The sequence below is a fragment of the Sus scrofa genome, chromosome 1, assembly GCF_000003025.6.
Source record: "Sus scrofa isolate TJ Tabasco breed Duroc chromosome 1, Sscrofa11.1, whole genome shotgun sequence".
Classification (NCBI taxonomy): Eukaryota; Metazoa; Chordata; class Mammalia; order Artiodactyla; family Suidae; genus Sus; species Sus scrofa.
In genome coordinates this window covers 168,232,939-168,248,980 of record NC_010443.5, presented here as the reverse complement: position 1 = coordinate 168,248,980, position 16,042 = coordinate 168,232,939, and the positions used below count along the sequence as shown (strand labels likewise).

General features: G+C 49.4%; 1 long non-coding RNA gene across 3 annotated transcripts in view; it reads left to right on the top strand.

Annotated features, from left to right (window-relative positions):
* The window catches only part of LOC110262000, a 67,548-nt gene continuing 63,300 nt past the window's right edge, over positions 11,795 to 16,042 (top strand). The window contains exon 1 of one of the 3 annotated variants that reach the window (XR_002346486.1): positions 11,795 to 12,928. This is a non-coding gene — a long non-coding RNA (uncharacterized LOC110262000). The remainder of the gene's footprint in view (positions 12,929 to 16,042) is intronic. The other 2 variants (XR_002346490.1, XR_002346485.1) reach the window with 2 other exon arrangements.

The window sequence follows — 16,042 nt, the reverse complement described above, 5'->3', positions numbered from 1 at the left end:
AGTTGCTGTGACTCTGGCATAGGCGATTCGACCCCTAGCCTGGGAACCTCCATTTGCCACAGGTGTGGCCCTAAAAAAAGGGCAAAATACAATAATAATAATAATAATAATAATAATAATAATAATAATAATAATAGTAGTAGTAGTAGTAATACTTTCCTTAAAGCACTATTGGGAGAATTTGGTGTGGCAGTGAATACCAAAGGGCTTGAACTAAGGTCTGGAACATGACAGACACTTAATGCGTGTTAATTATGATGATTATTATTATTAAAACTGAAAAAGCTACAAAAACTCTTAGAGAGATTGGGGAATATGCGAAATGGAAGCCAAACCTCAGAAGTTCCCTCCAGCAATGCTTAAAAAAATGAATTAAAAATTGTAAACTCCAGCAAGCAGGCAATCATTGACAGCAACCACAGGAGGAAAGGCATGCCCCAGTCCCGTGAATATTAACAGTGATGGCTAAGAAAAGAAAACAGGATTCTGGAGTGGGATGAAAAGAGACAGCACAGCAAGGCTCCTCTTTCAGTAGGTAAAAATCTAGATTTGTTTTCAAAGAAGACCCCCCAACCTGGAGATATGCAAAATGACTGAGTTTCCTTGTCTTTTTCCTCTTCCATCTTGTGAATAGTGGGAAGGCTTCAGGAGAGGTGAAACGGAGGATAGCAGAGAGTGAGCTGCCCCCCCAGCAGAAATGAAGGCTTCAAGGGGAGACCCTCAGCTCAGGCTCTTCTCCACGGTGATGGAGTACATCCTTAAAGCAGGTGGAGAAAACCCTGGGCCAGGTCATGTAACAACTTCAGAAGAGAAAGCAGAGTCCAATTGCTCTGAGTGTGTACTGCTTGAGTTCAACTCCTCCGCATCCCAATCCCTTCCCCATCCCCCAGGATGAAGAACAGGGCCCAGAAATGCTTTACCCAGGCCTCAGTCAGGAGACCAAACCAACTGGTTTCAGGTGTAGCAAAAAGTGCTGAGAAGCACCCTCACTACATTAGTGCAAACAAGAAGTCCAGAGCTATTCAAACAAAGGGAGATAAACAGAAAACACATGGCAACCACACAAACATGCTATAGCTGAGAGAGGAAAGTACCCAACCTAGAAGAAAAGATGTTCCTGAAATAGAAGGAGGCTCTCCACTGCTGCTGCATATATAGCTTCATAAATCCATACATTCTAAGTGACAAGAGAGAATAACAGAATGGAATAGAGATGCAAAGCTAAAAATGTAAACGGAGGACCCAAATCTTCATGAACACTAAAGTTAGAAAGAGCCAGGAAGGAATCGACACAGCTGAACACAGATAAAACAGACGTGACTGACACAGAGAACAGGCTTGGTGGGGGTAGAAGAAAAAGAGATTTCAGCAATTAGAGAGGAGTTACTAGATATCAGCTGAGATGGAGATGCTCCAATATGAGCATAACGGGTGTGGCCTGAATTCAAGAAGCCAACAAAGGATAAAGAGGATGTATCAGAGATGGACCAGACAATGTCCCAGAAATGAAGAAAGGAATGATCCTGTAGATCAAAAGACCATACAGTGTTCCAAGATGTGATTATAAATACTCATTGCTGAACACGGCTTGAGTAGGCTCTTGAACTTCCGGGATAAAGAGAACAGTATCTTTGGGTATCTGGAGAGCAAAATCAAATCACCTGTAAGGGTTGGCGAGGTGGTGAGGATGTGGGGGGGCCTTGGCAGAAGGACATAAGGCTGACCGTGGGCTTACCCGTTCCCAGAAGACCATAAAATAATGTCTCCAAATCTCTGGGAGAGACTGTGTCACCTAAGAATATAATGCGCAGGCATGCTCTTGTTTAAGTACAAAGACCAGGCTGATAGGCCTTCTCACATGTAAGAGAACGTCTGAGCACTTCCTCTGTGAGCCTTTAGTGAGGCTCCACTTGATAAGGAAATCCAGCCAATTAAGTTAAGAATAAAAGCAAAGAATTCAGGAATCAAGAGAGACTGATCGTTTAATCAAATGTATTTAAAAATAAAGTTTCCAACAACTGTGGGAGTTATGGTTATCAAACACAAAATCATAAACCTTATGAAAATAACATAATAAAAACAGGAAAATACAAGGGGGTATGAAAGTACTAGTGTCTTTACACAGAGTGGGGGATCAGTTGATATTGTTTATAATACAAACATGGAATTTAAGAAAATATTTATTATAATATATAATGCTTTTTTTTCCTAATCTCTTTAGTTAACCTTACAGGAATCTTAAAAAAAATTTTTTTTGTGGTCAAGCACATTTGTTTGAAGTTCAACAATTCCTTCTGTTTCACTTCGGCTTCTTTTTCTGCTGATAAATTCATGTAAAATTAAATTTGGTACTTTTTATGAAAATAGCATGTGTGGTATTATCCCATTTTTATTAAAGTATTTCTAACTTTCTTTCTACATATGTATCCAATTAGTTGGCTTTCTCTTCATATGAATATAGAGAAAGTTATCGGCAATGATGTTTACCTAAAGTTAATAATGGTTATTTCTGGGTGATAGTTAACTTTGATTTTGAACCTTTCTGCCTTGCTTAAGTTCTTTAGAGTGAACATATGTATATTTTTAAAAATAAAAACTACACAAGTTTTTTTTTTTTTTTTCTGTTTGTTGTTGTAGAAAACCCTGAAAATAATTATGGCAAGGAGTTAAGAGTGATGTTTTTCTCTTCTGGTGAGTATTTAGTTTCTGTAATTTTCAAATTTTTAAAAATGAACAATTCTGAATTGAATAAAGCGATGTAAGTAAAGAGGAAGAAGCAGACATTTTGCCAAAGGTACACTTTGAAAGAAAGCAAATCATCCTAGTTCTGGGTGTTAGCTAAAGACTGTGGAGGTGACAGGAAAAGAGCAGATGAATGCTGTAGGAATCGGCAGGGTGAGACCTAGAATTTAAAGACTAACCCCTGAGCAAACGCACATCAGGCTTGGGAATTCTTTAAGGCAAAACATGGCCATTTCAGCAAAGGCTGACCTGAGGTAATAGGTAAGTAAGTAGTTAGGTAGCTAGCTAGCTAGATAAACAGATAGGTGGTAGATAAATAGATAGATAGATAGATAGATAGATAGATAGATAGATAATAGATAGAATGGAATCCAGAGGAGAATCTTGGATTGAAAGGAGCCAGATGATGAAGAACAAAAGAATTTGCTCCCTCCCTACATTTGATGAAGGGTTTCTCTATTCTCCATGTATTTTGTGGGATACCTGGTAGAGCTTGGATATTAAAATAAAGTTGGAGCTGGAAAATTCCTCTGGGGGCCTGTAAGCGTTTGAAGCCATCAGGGTGGAGATGAGAATTCGTCCTCTTAGGCAGTTCTGGGAGTCACCTCTTTATTGGGGCCTTTCAGTCAGGGCAACAAGGACCTGTCCATTTTTCTTGGGGAATCTATGAAACACAGATGAAGTGCACCAGAAGCAGAGTCTGCAGCCTGAGATGTTCAGGATCTTGTTTAAAATGTATCTGGTGTGTTAGGAGAGTCTAGGACCATGGAGTTAGGATCCTATCTATACCCCACTGCCCCGCCCAATACCTGGATTTACAATATTCTTGCACAAACAGCGTTGTTTGTATCCTTTTATCTTACATTTTTCTCCCAAGATATATGGAGCCAAGAACCAGGCCAAACAAGGGGTGGAAGCTGCATTCCCCCTTCTCTGCAGATCAGGTTTGGGGGTGACCATGCGTGGAACTGGGCGTGAGCTGCCGCTATACGTTCCTCACCAAACAGGACACTAAAATCGGGAATCGTTTCAATTGTCACATCTGGGCCCTGCTGTTTAGACCACATCCGTGGGACATGGGATCTCTCCAGAAGGAAAGGGATGTCTTGGGGTGGAAAAGGACATGGGCCTTGCACTGAGGATCTTCCCCTCTCCCTGAGGCCGCAAGGAGTGGACTGCAAGGTGTACAGATTCCTGGAGATTCCCAGGGCTCCAGGAGACAGGGCCATTCCCCTCCACGTGGAGTCCTGCTAGGAGCTGGGTAGTCAGTGTAGGTTTTTGACTGTGAGCTTTAAGACTAGCAGCTTCTGGTAGCAGGCGTCATTAATCTCCATGTTGTACATATCTTACTCCTAAGCCTTCAGTAAAATTGTGTTAAAATATCAGCTCAGTCTTAGCTGAAATAAGAGATGGAGACAGTGGCTTGTGTCCAGAACTGAGATGACACAGTGAGGGGGTGGTGGGTGCACTGGCCTGGAGAAACAAATCATCAGATGGTAGGCAGTGACCCTGTAGTGGAGCTGTGCCTGGAGCAGGGTGGCGGGGAAGTCAAGGCAGGAGCAACCATAGCGTCTTAGGAACATATTTGCATTAAATGCATGGAGAGGCTCAGAAATCCTTGGAGGGGGATCCCAGGAAACACTGTCCTCCCTCCATCAGCCACAGCAGATGGAAGCATGGGGTTATTTAAGGAAAGGGGACCCCAGAAATCTGGAGAATGGAGGTGTTTGGGTTAGTTGTCAGAATGCTTAGGCAGGGTTGTGTCTGTCTGTCCTCATTTCAGGAAACAGTCTTTCTCACCTGAGCATTTGGGGGTTTCTCTAAAACCTTGAGTTTAAAGGCACTTGCTGACATCACTAAAGGGAAGGCCCTGAGCCAGCTGCAGCCAAGTGACAAAGCCAGCCACTTGTCACTGGGGTGGTTGGCTGCCCACCCTGAGAGCAGGGGGCTGGATGAAGTATGTTCTTGCCTGAGATCCTCTCTGCTCACACACAGGCCCGCCAGGCTGCTATCCCTCCACGGCTTGAAGTTCCCCTTCCCAGCTGGACTTTCTTCTGTCAACCCAGTTTTTAGACATAGCCTAAATTTGTCTAAATTTCCCTGGTCTTCACTTCACTTAATCCCTGCAATGCAGCTTGTGGAAAACAGACCTTTTCTTCTTTTTCCACCCTAATTTTCCCCGCCCTCAATCCTTATTATGGTTTTCTTAAAAAAAAAAAAATCATTTATTTTGTTTCTTAATAGTTTCTAACATAACTGACATATGGTAATGGTAGAAACTTGATTTCTTTTAATTTGGGGGGCAGGACTATAGGCTTGAGGAGCTGAGAGATATTGCAGTTGGGCTGCTGTGTCTTTCTGTGTCCGAAGGGCCACCTGCTGCTATGCAGGCAGTCTTCAGAGAGTTGTGGGTACTAGGCTGGGGTGCCAGGAGAGGAGAGGTGCAGCCACTGGAGGGTGCTCAAGTCTCTGGGCTGCGCGGCCACGGTAGTGACCTCACTCGGCAGGAAGAGGGAGCTGTGGAGCCAGGCACTTAGCAATGCAACTTTGGGCCCAGCCAGCCAGTAACACCTCAAAGGATTCATCTTGGTTTGCTGCAAACCCTCCAGTTGGTCCAAGGGCACCCCACCAGCATACCATCTGTTGAACCCTTATTATGTTCAGGGCCTTAAGGCAGCTGGGTAGGGTACTTTAAAAACCTAGTTATATTTCATCTTCCCAATAACCCTAGAAGGGAGATATTATTCCCATTTTACGGGGGTGGGGGGAGCAAATGGAGATTTAGAAAGGGTACAGAAGTCGTTAAAGGTCAAGATCATCCGGCTACCAAGGAATGGAGTTGAGAATCTCAACTCACACCACTGACCCCAAAGCCCAAGCCACAAGCCACTGCTTCTCCATGTTGCCCCACCAGCTGAGCTGAGAAAGCATCAGACTTCTCATGGGGGAGGGGCGGGCTTTGTCCCAGCAGTAGGAGGCCCACTAGCCCTGTCCAGGTGTCAGCTGTCGGGGACTTACCATTTCATAGGCTTTGCTTTGGTTTTTGCAGAGGTTCTCACACTTGACTAGGGGATGGAGACTTATCTTTAGGTTCCATCTGACTGGGGATGCTGGTGTGCAGGGGGTAGGGTGGAGTGTGGGGCACAGCTGCTCATCCTGGAGGTTGCCGTGTCTGAGCCAGTGATACCAGGATGGTGAAGGGGCCACTCTAGACATGGGGGCTGCTGGCTTGTCTGCAGGGTGGAGGTGGGAGTTGTGCTAAGCCTGGTCTCCATTGAGGAGGAAGGTGTAGCATCGCTCTAGGAAGGCCCCATGAGAGTGTTTTGAAATAAGGGTGTGGGGTAGGGATGTGGGCGCCCTCTGGGGAAAGGGGAAGCCCTGGGCAAGTCTTGTCAATCTAAGCTTCCTGTGACACCCCATGGTCAACAGAACAAGAAGTACAGACCAAATCAGCCACAAGAGGAACTCGTAGATCACTTTGTCTGAAATCCTCATTTTGCGGATGAGGAAACTGAGGCTTGAGGGGGGCTCTGACTCATCTAATGTGACAAAACCTGTGTGGGGCAGAGGTGAACAGGCTCCTGACACCTCACCACACTTTGGGACCTCTTCGGCCCTCCCCCCCACTCCTGGGGTCTTTTGCTGTCTTAATGTAGGCTAAATCCACGCCCAACCCCTCCCCACTCCCGGCACCAGCTCCTCCTAGGCTAAATCAGACATCCTCTTCTGTTCATTCCTATCTCCGGGCTTTGCCCACGCTGTCCCTTTGCCTGGCCCTGTGGTGGGTATCCCACTGGCTTGCCTAAAAAACTCCTCATTTACAGCCTGAATCAAATGTTACCTCCTCCAGTCTCCCCAGCTGGAAGCGGTCCCTTCTTCCTCTTTATTCCTGAATCCATTGTTTGGGCTTTTCTGTAGGATGAGTGATCTATCTGCTTTCTCTCTCTTTACTGCAACAGTTTACAGAGCGCACATCTTCCTCTGAACACTGGGAGATGAGAGGAGTGAGTACTGTAACCGCTTGTTTGGACATGAGAAATCTAAAGCTTGAGAATGTTAGATGACTAATGAGTGGCAGAGAAGAAGCCAGGCATCCTGACTCCCACACTCTGGATAGGAGCCAGCCTGCTTCCTCTGCAGAACCACTTCTGTTGTCTCTGGAGCTGTGCAGTGCACAGCCTGGGCGACTGTATCCCGCAGCCCCACCTTTGTGCCTGGTTCAGGGTCCCACTTGAGGCAGATGCTCAGTAAATATGGGTGGACTCAGTGGAACCACAACTCAGAGGTTGCTCTCTTTTCTTTTCCTTTCCTCCCTCTTCCCTTTCTGAACCTGTTTCCCTGTTAACACTCTGCATTTTCCACTGAATATTTCATTGGGAAGAAGCACATTTAGAGATGTGAAGCACACACTTTGCTGGGCCTCAGCTTTGATGAATCTTTGATGCTGACGCTGGGGAGGCAGAGGCTGCAGCAAATTGCGGGGGAGGTGAGGGAGGGGTTGGGGAGGGGGTCTCGAAGGGCCTGATTCCCCCTCCCTTGCCTCTGGGGGTGGGGGGCGGATGGCATTCAAACCTGCCAAGCGCCTTGCTATGTTCTGCACGCTGAAGTCATGTGGGGTGGGAGGGGTGAGAGTATGTGCGAGCTCTGGGTGGGAGGGGTCAGCACAAGGCTGGGGGCGGGGCAAGCTGGAAGTCACTCTACCAGGCACCACCCACTCTAACCTCAGCTCTCCCTCCCTTCTCCAAGAGCTCTGAGGTCAAACCAATTTCTAGCTGTGTGGCTTTGGTGCGTCCTTTAACCTTTCTGAACCTTACTTCTTCAGTAGTAAATTGGAGATGCTAATACCTTCCTCCTCAGGCCATTGTGAGTAAATGAGATACCTGTTTACTGTGCCTGACTCATGCTCAGTAAATACCAGTCCTCCTGCCCCTCTGTTCACATCCACCTCCTAGAGCCTGCAGAGGCAGTTTTCTCAACGTGTGTGTGCTGTGCCTGCGCCATGGGCGGGCCCTGCCTAGAGGCCTGACACTCAGCTTTGCTCTGTCTGCCCAAATAGCAGTGGATAACCTACCTCCAGAGCTCTGTCCTTGGCATCCCAAGGCAGTTAGAGTTCTGAACCGACTCAGGTTGTACATGTGGCTCCAACAGCCCCTTCTTGGGGAGAGACCCTGCCTGGGTCAGAGCTGGGGGCCCTGTGATGCCCAGCATAAGTGCCTGGCCTAGAGCGCTACTCATCAGTAGACGGAGGGGATGACGATAGTGGACGTGTGGGCATGGTGGTAATGATGGCCTCTCGCCCCCTAACTAGCCGCTCTGTACAGTCTCCCACAGGATTGTAGGACCATTACTGGGTGGGCAGAGAGGATGACTTGTTTTGTGGCCCTTCCCCTGTAATTTGTGTCATAGTGTCTTCTGTGATTCATCCTTTATTAAAACCCACGGGTGCGGACTCCGCTATGGGTCACCACACACACACCTCTGTCCAGGCTTTGGCCATTGCCACTTCCTTCTTCCGGCCTTTCTCTGTCGACTGAGATGGAACAGCTTGCCCACCAAGGCTCCGGCCAGCCCCTCTGCCCTCTCTTTTCCCAGGCCCCTCTGGGCATTTCCAGTAGGCGTGTGTTGGATGATACAGGGATCTCCATTGGCACAGTTCTGCTCCCCATATTTCCCCGGCAGGTTGTGTGGTGCGTGCGTGTCAGTGTGTGTGCATGTCAGTGCACGTGTGTGTACATACCCCGAGGGTCTCCCTGGCCGGTGAAGTCCTTCCCACTCTGAGGGGCTCTAATTCTAGGATTAACCTCCCATATGCATAACAGATTGTGTAGGTCCTTGCCCAGGCAGGGGTATCAGCGACTCCTGCAAATCCCTTGTCCCTTCCCTTTAACTGCCTTCAGGTCTGGTTTCATGGGCTGGTCTCAGATTTCTCCCTCCATGGGGCGAAAGACACCTAAACAGTACTTCTCCCACCTCCTCCCCTCACCCCCTCACTAGCCTGAGTCAGCCACACCTGAGTGTGAACGTTTTAATCAGATTGCTCTCCTGTTACCATCCCTGAGGCAAGGAGATTTTGGTTGAAGTAGAAGGAGGGTCTGGGTTACTCAGGAAGCCCTGAGCATGCTCTGCCTTTCAGTCATTCAGCTTTGGTCTGTCTGACCAGCAGCAGAGCCTAAGGATGGGAAGAGAATTGCCCTTGGCACTGGAAGGCCTTGTTTGAGCCGGAGAAAGTGCTCTGAGGCGGGCAAGCCTGGGGGACCCCAGGAGGCCTCGGAATATTGGGAACCAAGGGGTCCTCTGGGACTTAGCCACCTGGCTTAGGTGTCTCTGGTCATCCAGCTTCCTCTGGTCTGTGCCCACTGCCTGTTTTGCTGCCCAGATGGCCCTAAGGTGCCTGTGTGTCAGAGCCTAGTGATGCAAACCTGTGGCCACCAGCAGGGGTCACTGTTCTGGCATCCAAGGCCAAACCAGGGGGTGGTTTGGGGACTTTGGGGGAGAATCTGGGAGCTGGAAAGTGAAGGGGCTGACATTTTACTAGGAATGGGAGTGTTCTGCAGCCAGGTAGCAGAGAGCTTGAATTTGGTTCCCAAATCTGAGCCTTCCTAATGGAGACATGTTAATCCAGGAACTCCCAGAGTGGTGTTGCCCGTCTTTTCGGGTGGCTGTCCGGTGAGAACGCTGAACCCTAACCACTTGATGTAGGTCCCTAGCACTTTGTCCCTTTGGAGAAAGAATTCTGCGAAGAGACTAGGGTCGCGAGGCAATGAAGTGTTTATTTAAAGAGAGAAGAGAGAGAAGACAGGTGTGGAGAAAACACAGGCACCGGCAGCAGTGGGAGGGAGGGGTAGAGAAACAGCAAGAGAGGAAAGGAGCAACAAGTCCTTTGGAGGTCCTTTAAATCGCTCTATGGGGCAGTCCTTCCGGGCATCCTCTGACCAATCATCTTGCTTCATCTGTCTTTGGCCTGACTCAGGGCGCTGCCCTCAGAATGGGTTTTAGCCCAAGAGTTTCTGGGAAGTTGACCGGAAATGCTATAGTCTGATGCCCCTCCCTTCTCTGACCCCGAGGAACCTTTCTGCACAGGGTAGTTCCAGAGGTCTCCTTGACCTCAGGAATGAGAAATAGATGGCTGCTATCTTTTATCCAAGCAAGATAAAGCTTTTACCTTGAAGTTATCTATCCACAGGGAACAGATCAGTTGCTCAGCCTGGGACCCACTATCTCCTGCTTTGCCAGGTCAAGTTCTCCATCCCCAGCCCTCAGACGTCCCCATAGATGAACCCGGTCAGGCAGCCCACTTCTGCCACAGTCACATCACCCACCACCGTGACCTGGGGAACAGCTGCTGAGTGCCTTATGTGCAGTTAAGAGTGGGGGCGCCTGGGGCTGACTCTTATCCACCCCCTCCACCAGGAGGTGCTGTCTGCAGAGAGGGGCAGATGAGAGGAGCCCTGAGAATGTTCTGGCATCTTAGCTCTGCTGTTTCTACCACCCAGGGCAGCCCCCGCCCTGGGTTTCAAATGCTGGCATCTGAGGAGCTGCTTCCCTCCCCAAGTCCTCCTTCCCTTCCTGGTCTGCTGGAGCCGCTGCCTCCCCAGCGTCAGGTGCTGTTTGGGCCCAGACCTTTCTTAGGACTAGGCTGAGTGGGCAGCTGAATGAAGGTTTCTGAATGAATGGCTTCCTGTCCTACCAGCTCCCTTCATTGCTGCAGGAAACTCCCCCTTACAGAGCCTGGATTTGGCTTTCAGAGCATTTCTCTCCATTGACACGCCAGGGAAAGAAGGAACATGGGAGCCACCGTCACTGACACCAGGATCGTTGAAAAAGATGGGGCTTCCAGGACACAGGGCATTTATGGGAGCAAGAGGGGCTGGGGCCAGGGAAGGGGAGGACAGCTCAAAGACAGCGTTCTCCTGGCTAACATCTGACCTTGCGGCCTAGAGCTTCACTGAGCCTAAGTTCTTGTGTAAACCGCATTCAAGGTTCTTGGGGGTGAGGGTGGGGGAAGGGAGGTGGGGCATAACTTCTGTCCTGAGTCACAGATAGGGACCCCCCGCCCCCCTTGACACCGATTCCCGCTGAGGCTCACAGTGACTTGCCCAAAGTCCCAGAGCCAAGGTTCAGCACAGCCAGGCTTTGTGGCTGTAAGACACAGCTGGGCCTGGCAGCCCCAAGTGGGCTTGGGGTGATTTAGGGGAAAATCATAGGTTTCTGTAACCACATGGCCACTTCAGGGTCAGCCCCGGCAGTGATTCAGGGCTCCTGGGGGCCGGGGCTTTTGGTCTGAGGGAGGAAGTCCTGAGAGCTGCTGCTGGGCCTAGTCATAGGGTTTTGGAAACAGAAGTGACCTTGAACTTCGGTGAGGTGAATCCCACCTTCTTGGGCTACAGTAGAAACAGCTGAGGTCAGGGGGGTCAGGACCCTGAGCAAGGTTGTCAGCAAGTGGAAATTGACTCTGGTCGCCTGACTGTTCTTTCCATATGGCCCCAGGCTTGTCTCTTTCCAGTAAACTGCTAGAGATACGGGCTGCCGCTTGGCTGGTTTCCCCCACCCACATATGTGGGGGGACTTTCTCTCTTACCCTTTGCCCCGGTTTCTGTGTTTGCACTACCCTCTCTCGGTTCTCTGACCTCCCACCTCACTGCCCGCTTATCTATCATCCACCCGTCCATCCATCCGTGCACTTGTCCACTGAGCAAAGTGTTTACGGGCATCTCTGTGTCCAGGAGGCCCTGGGCCCTGCACACTCTAGAAAAGGGACAGAGACTTCAAACAGAGAACCCCACTGACACCTCACGAGGCCTGTGATTCAGGCCACGAAGGGAAGGTGTGGGGGACAAGGAGAGTGTGTAACTGTGTCCTAGCCTGGGCTAGGAGAGTCCGGGAACTTTCCTGCTGGAGGTGACATTGTTCTGATTTTGGAGAGACAGTAGTGAATGATGGCTTGGAGCGAGAGCTAAATTTTCTCCTTAGGAATTGAACCTGGGTAGCCTGGTTGAAAACCAGGAGTCCTAGCCACTAGACTAACTAGAGGCTAAGAGTAGAATTGCCCTGGTTCTTGTCCCTTGTTGAAAGCAAGAATGTTTCAAGGAGGCAAAGACTGTGAAAGCAGGTATAAAGTTTATTGTTGGAAGCACAGTACACCATGTGGGAGAGCACACAGAGAAGCAGTCTATCTAAGACAGAAGCTAAGAAGTAATACACACTCTAAAGAGGAGCGTGGGTGCAGGCATCCTCCTCAGTGAGGAGCCACCAGAGAGGTGATTTACGGCACTTATTTAGCACAGTTCTTCCTGGTCTTTGTTTTCCTTTGGCCAATTGTCTTGTTGTATTTCTCACACCTGAATGGCACAGGACCCTCCCCAATACGCATGCGCATCTTTTGGCAAAGATGGATTCCAGAGCAAAGGATGCTGGGATGGTATCAGGACTTATTAGGGCCTGGCACCCCCTCCCTTTCTGACCCCTAGGAGTCTTACTGCGCATGTGTAACTAGGGAGCTCTCCTTGACCCCAGGCGTGATTGAAGTGGTCATCTTTCTACTCCCGCAGAGCTCAGCGCCTGCCATTAACTTTTCCCTTGACATATCAAAGAGAAACAAGGCCCAATTTACTCAGCTTAACAAGTCCCAGCTGTTCTCAGCCCAGGGGCCCATCTACCTCCTACTTCAGGTCTACCCTCCCTCCTCAACGCTGCTGGCTCCTCAAGGTCAGGAACCTCAAGGTCAGTCCCTCTGGTGTCTTCTCAGCAAAGAGCACAGCAGCAGGGTCCCCGGCCATGCTGTGTGAAGCCCGGCGAGATGGGTAGGGAGGCGAATGAGTGTGTCTTCTGGATGCAGACAAGGCTGCTGTGATGAAACTTGGGGCAAATTCCTTAGCCTCTTTGAGCCTCATGCTCCTCACCTGTAAACTGAGGATGGAAGTAGCCCCACCCTGAAGGACAGAAAGTGCGGACAAAAAGTGGTCTCTTTTCTCCTTTGACTTGACACTGTGAGGATCGCTGTCTCAAGCCTTCCAGTTTGTTCCTTGATCTGACTTTTTGTTCCTGGTTCATCTTGTGGTGCAAGCAAATGACAACTGATAGGACATGAATGATATGACGTAAGCAGTTGTTATTGTTGGAAAGAGCCCTGGTTTTGGAATCGTGGGCTCAAGGACTGCTTCTTCCCCAAGTGGCTGTGTGGACTTGGGTAAGCCGCTTTCTCTGAACCTTATTTCCTCATCTGTAAAATGGGTCTGCCTGTCTCCCAGATGGTGGAGGTGGCCAATGCCAGCACCTGGCACTATTGAGCATTGAACCCTCTCCAGAAAGTTCTTCTGCCGAGAGAAAACTGCTGGTTGAAGTTGGTAATAGGCTGAGGGTCTGGGAGGAGCATAGGTAGGATGGAGGCCAGGCCAGGTGCCTGTAGGAACCCACTGTGGTGCTAGCTCTGGCCGTTAGCCATGTGAGACCTGGAGCTCTTATGATCTGGGCTTTGATTGGAATAGACAAGTGGCACTTGGATGGAAGGGGTGGTGTTGAGGAGGGAAGGCACAGCTGGTTCCCAGATGTAGGCATGGCTACTGCGTGAGAGGACCCAGGGGGTTTATTATTGCCTCTGCCTCCACCAGGAAGCTCTGTCCTTCCTGTGGAGCCATCAAATACTCAGAGCAGAGGAGCTCCCTGGTGGCCTAGTGGTTAAGGATCTGGCATTACCACTGCTGTGGTGCTGCTTCAGTTCCTGGCCAGGGAACTTGTGCATGCCACAGGCATGGCAAAAAAAAAAAAAAAAAAAAAAAAAAATGCTGCAAAAGATGGTGGAGCTGTGGGGCTCTGGGTTAGCCAGGCTTTCATGAGGCTGATGTGCAGGCAGCAAAGGGGGGCCCTAGAAGCCTGTTTACCCCCTCCTTTGTCTTCTTTCCTATTCTAGACCCACCCCCTTTTGCTTGCCAGTTCTTTCTCCTTTGACCTGCCCTTCCATCAGGCTTGCCCATCATATCTCTGAGGCCCTCTCGTTCCTTCATTCATTCAGCAGCTTAACTGGCCACCTCCTCCTTACTCCACCCAGGGTCTAGGCAGATGCCCAGGATGGTTCATTTGTAAGACCGGTTTGCAAGAGTTGGTTTTTCTCAATTGAAACTGCCTGCAAACCCCCAATATATAAAACAGAGCACAGAAACCTGCACCATCTCACCCTTGCCCTCCTGGGCCCATGAAGGGTGTGGATGTGTCCCCAGACTGTGCAGATGGAAGTTCACAGCTCTGGTCTAACCCCTTGTTTCATGCGAAGGGAGAACCAGGCCCAGAGGGGAGAGGGTTTTGCTTGGGGACAATTGGTGTGTTGTTGGTGGAGTTGGGACTGGATCCCTGACTTCTAAGGTCCCTCCTTCTCACATCCTGAGCCTCTTCCAGTTTAGCTGTAGTTTCTCCCAAAGCTGCCCATGGTCTCTGCACAGAGACCTGAGCTCCCCTCCTGCACCCCCCAGCTATTGCCAGGACATTTCACAAGCTCTCCGAAGGTGAGCTGAGGCTGAGGGATGACAGAGAATGCAGGTGGTATCTAGGCTGAGTGATTATTGAGGGTGGGACCCCTGGGATGAGGCAGGAGACCCTGGAGGGGACACTGACCATAGCTGTGGATCTTGGGGAGGAAGTGGATGGGCAGCCCAAGGGAGTTTTATTGTCCTCAGTAGAAGGAAACTGAGGCTTAGAAAGATTAAGTGACTTGCTTGAGGTCACACAGCCCATGGCAGAGCTGGGATCTAAACCAGTCTGGCTCCATTAGGAGGGGTTGGGGTGACTCTGGGTTTCTGTGGGGGGGAAGCATCGAACTCTTAAAGTACCAGCAGGTGATAGGACTCCTTCTTGCCCACTTGCCCACATCCCCACCCCTAAAGTCACCTGGTCACCATGATGACTCTAATGGCTGGTCCAGGGGAGGGCTGGGGTTTTGGCAAAGAGGGCCTGAAATGCAGGACCTGGGCAGCCTCTCCGCTGGAGGCATCAAGTGCCTCTATTCATCTGCTGCCCCCAGACATGGAACTGTTTTTTTGCAAGTTTTGTAAAAGGCAATTTGTTTGCTCTTGGAAGCCCCTAGTCTACAGAGGCAGAGCCTGTGAGGTTCAAGACTCTGATGCACGTTGTCAAGACATTTGGCCAGCTGAATGGTCATAGGGATGTTTAAAGCATGCTGCCGGTGCTTCTGATTTTCAGGAAATCTCCAAGCATTTATACACATGCTCTTAGGGCCTCTGCCTTGAATTGTTGATACCTCCTCTTCTGATAGAATTGCTCTCTATATTTGGCATTTTAAACCCTGGGTGTTCCTAGAACCTAGAAGTACATTAACATGTGAGCCGCTTTATAAGAAAATTCACAGTATTTTCACCTGTGACCTCTGGCATCATGGAGGAAAGGGGACGCTGCTTTTCTTCTCTGTGAGGCCTGGGACTAGCTGCCTTTCCTGCCCACGTGCCCACCTGAGAGTAGCAGCCAACGTTTTCCTTCTGACTGGTCTCATTAAGCCCAGGAACTTGGAAGTGGGAGAGAGAATTTCCTCATTTCATAAAAATTTCAACTACCGTGCAGAGGCAGCCAGGTCCTTCCTAGTTATTTTCTCTCTCCTGCCTGGAGATATTTAGTTATCTCTCTTCCTGGTGGGAGATAAGGTACTGGAAGAAAACAGAAACAGCTGACGGGGGAGCTGATTCATTCGGTTGAGGACGTGTTAGCTTGGGAGGAACACATGAGAATAACCAGCTCTAATTGAGCCCTACCTGTGTGCCAGATACTTTGTGGAGTCTTTATTTGATTTAATTTGTAGAACAACCCTCTGAACGGAAGATTCTTTTCCCAGTTTCACAAGTGGAGAAACTGATGCTCAGAGAGGCAAAGTAGCTTGCTTAAAGTCACGTAGCTGGAGGCCGAAGGGGGTAGGACTCAAACCTGAGTCCGCAAGCCACTAAGGCTGTGGCTGTGAGTACCATGTTACATGGCTTCCAGCCTGAGTGGCAATGGCTCACAGCTTCGGCTGACAGGGCCAGGTTTGGAAAGCGCAGTCTCCTGGCCTGCTAGCTTGGGGATTTTCCTCACTTGGATCTGGGTGGGACCCCCTCAGGGGAGGGTGGGATGGAGTTTGTCTGGGAAGAGGCTGGATGACTACATTTCAACCCAGGAGAGCTGACACCCTTCGCTTGTACTATGAGGAAGAAGGCTCTGAAATCAAAGTTGATGGGGCTTGGATCTTGGAAGTTTGCTAACTTATTCTGTGCCAGGTTCAAGCCACTTATGTTCTCTCAGTGTCTTTATTTGCAAAACAAGTCTG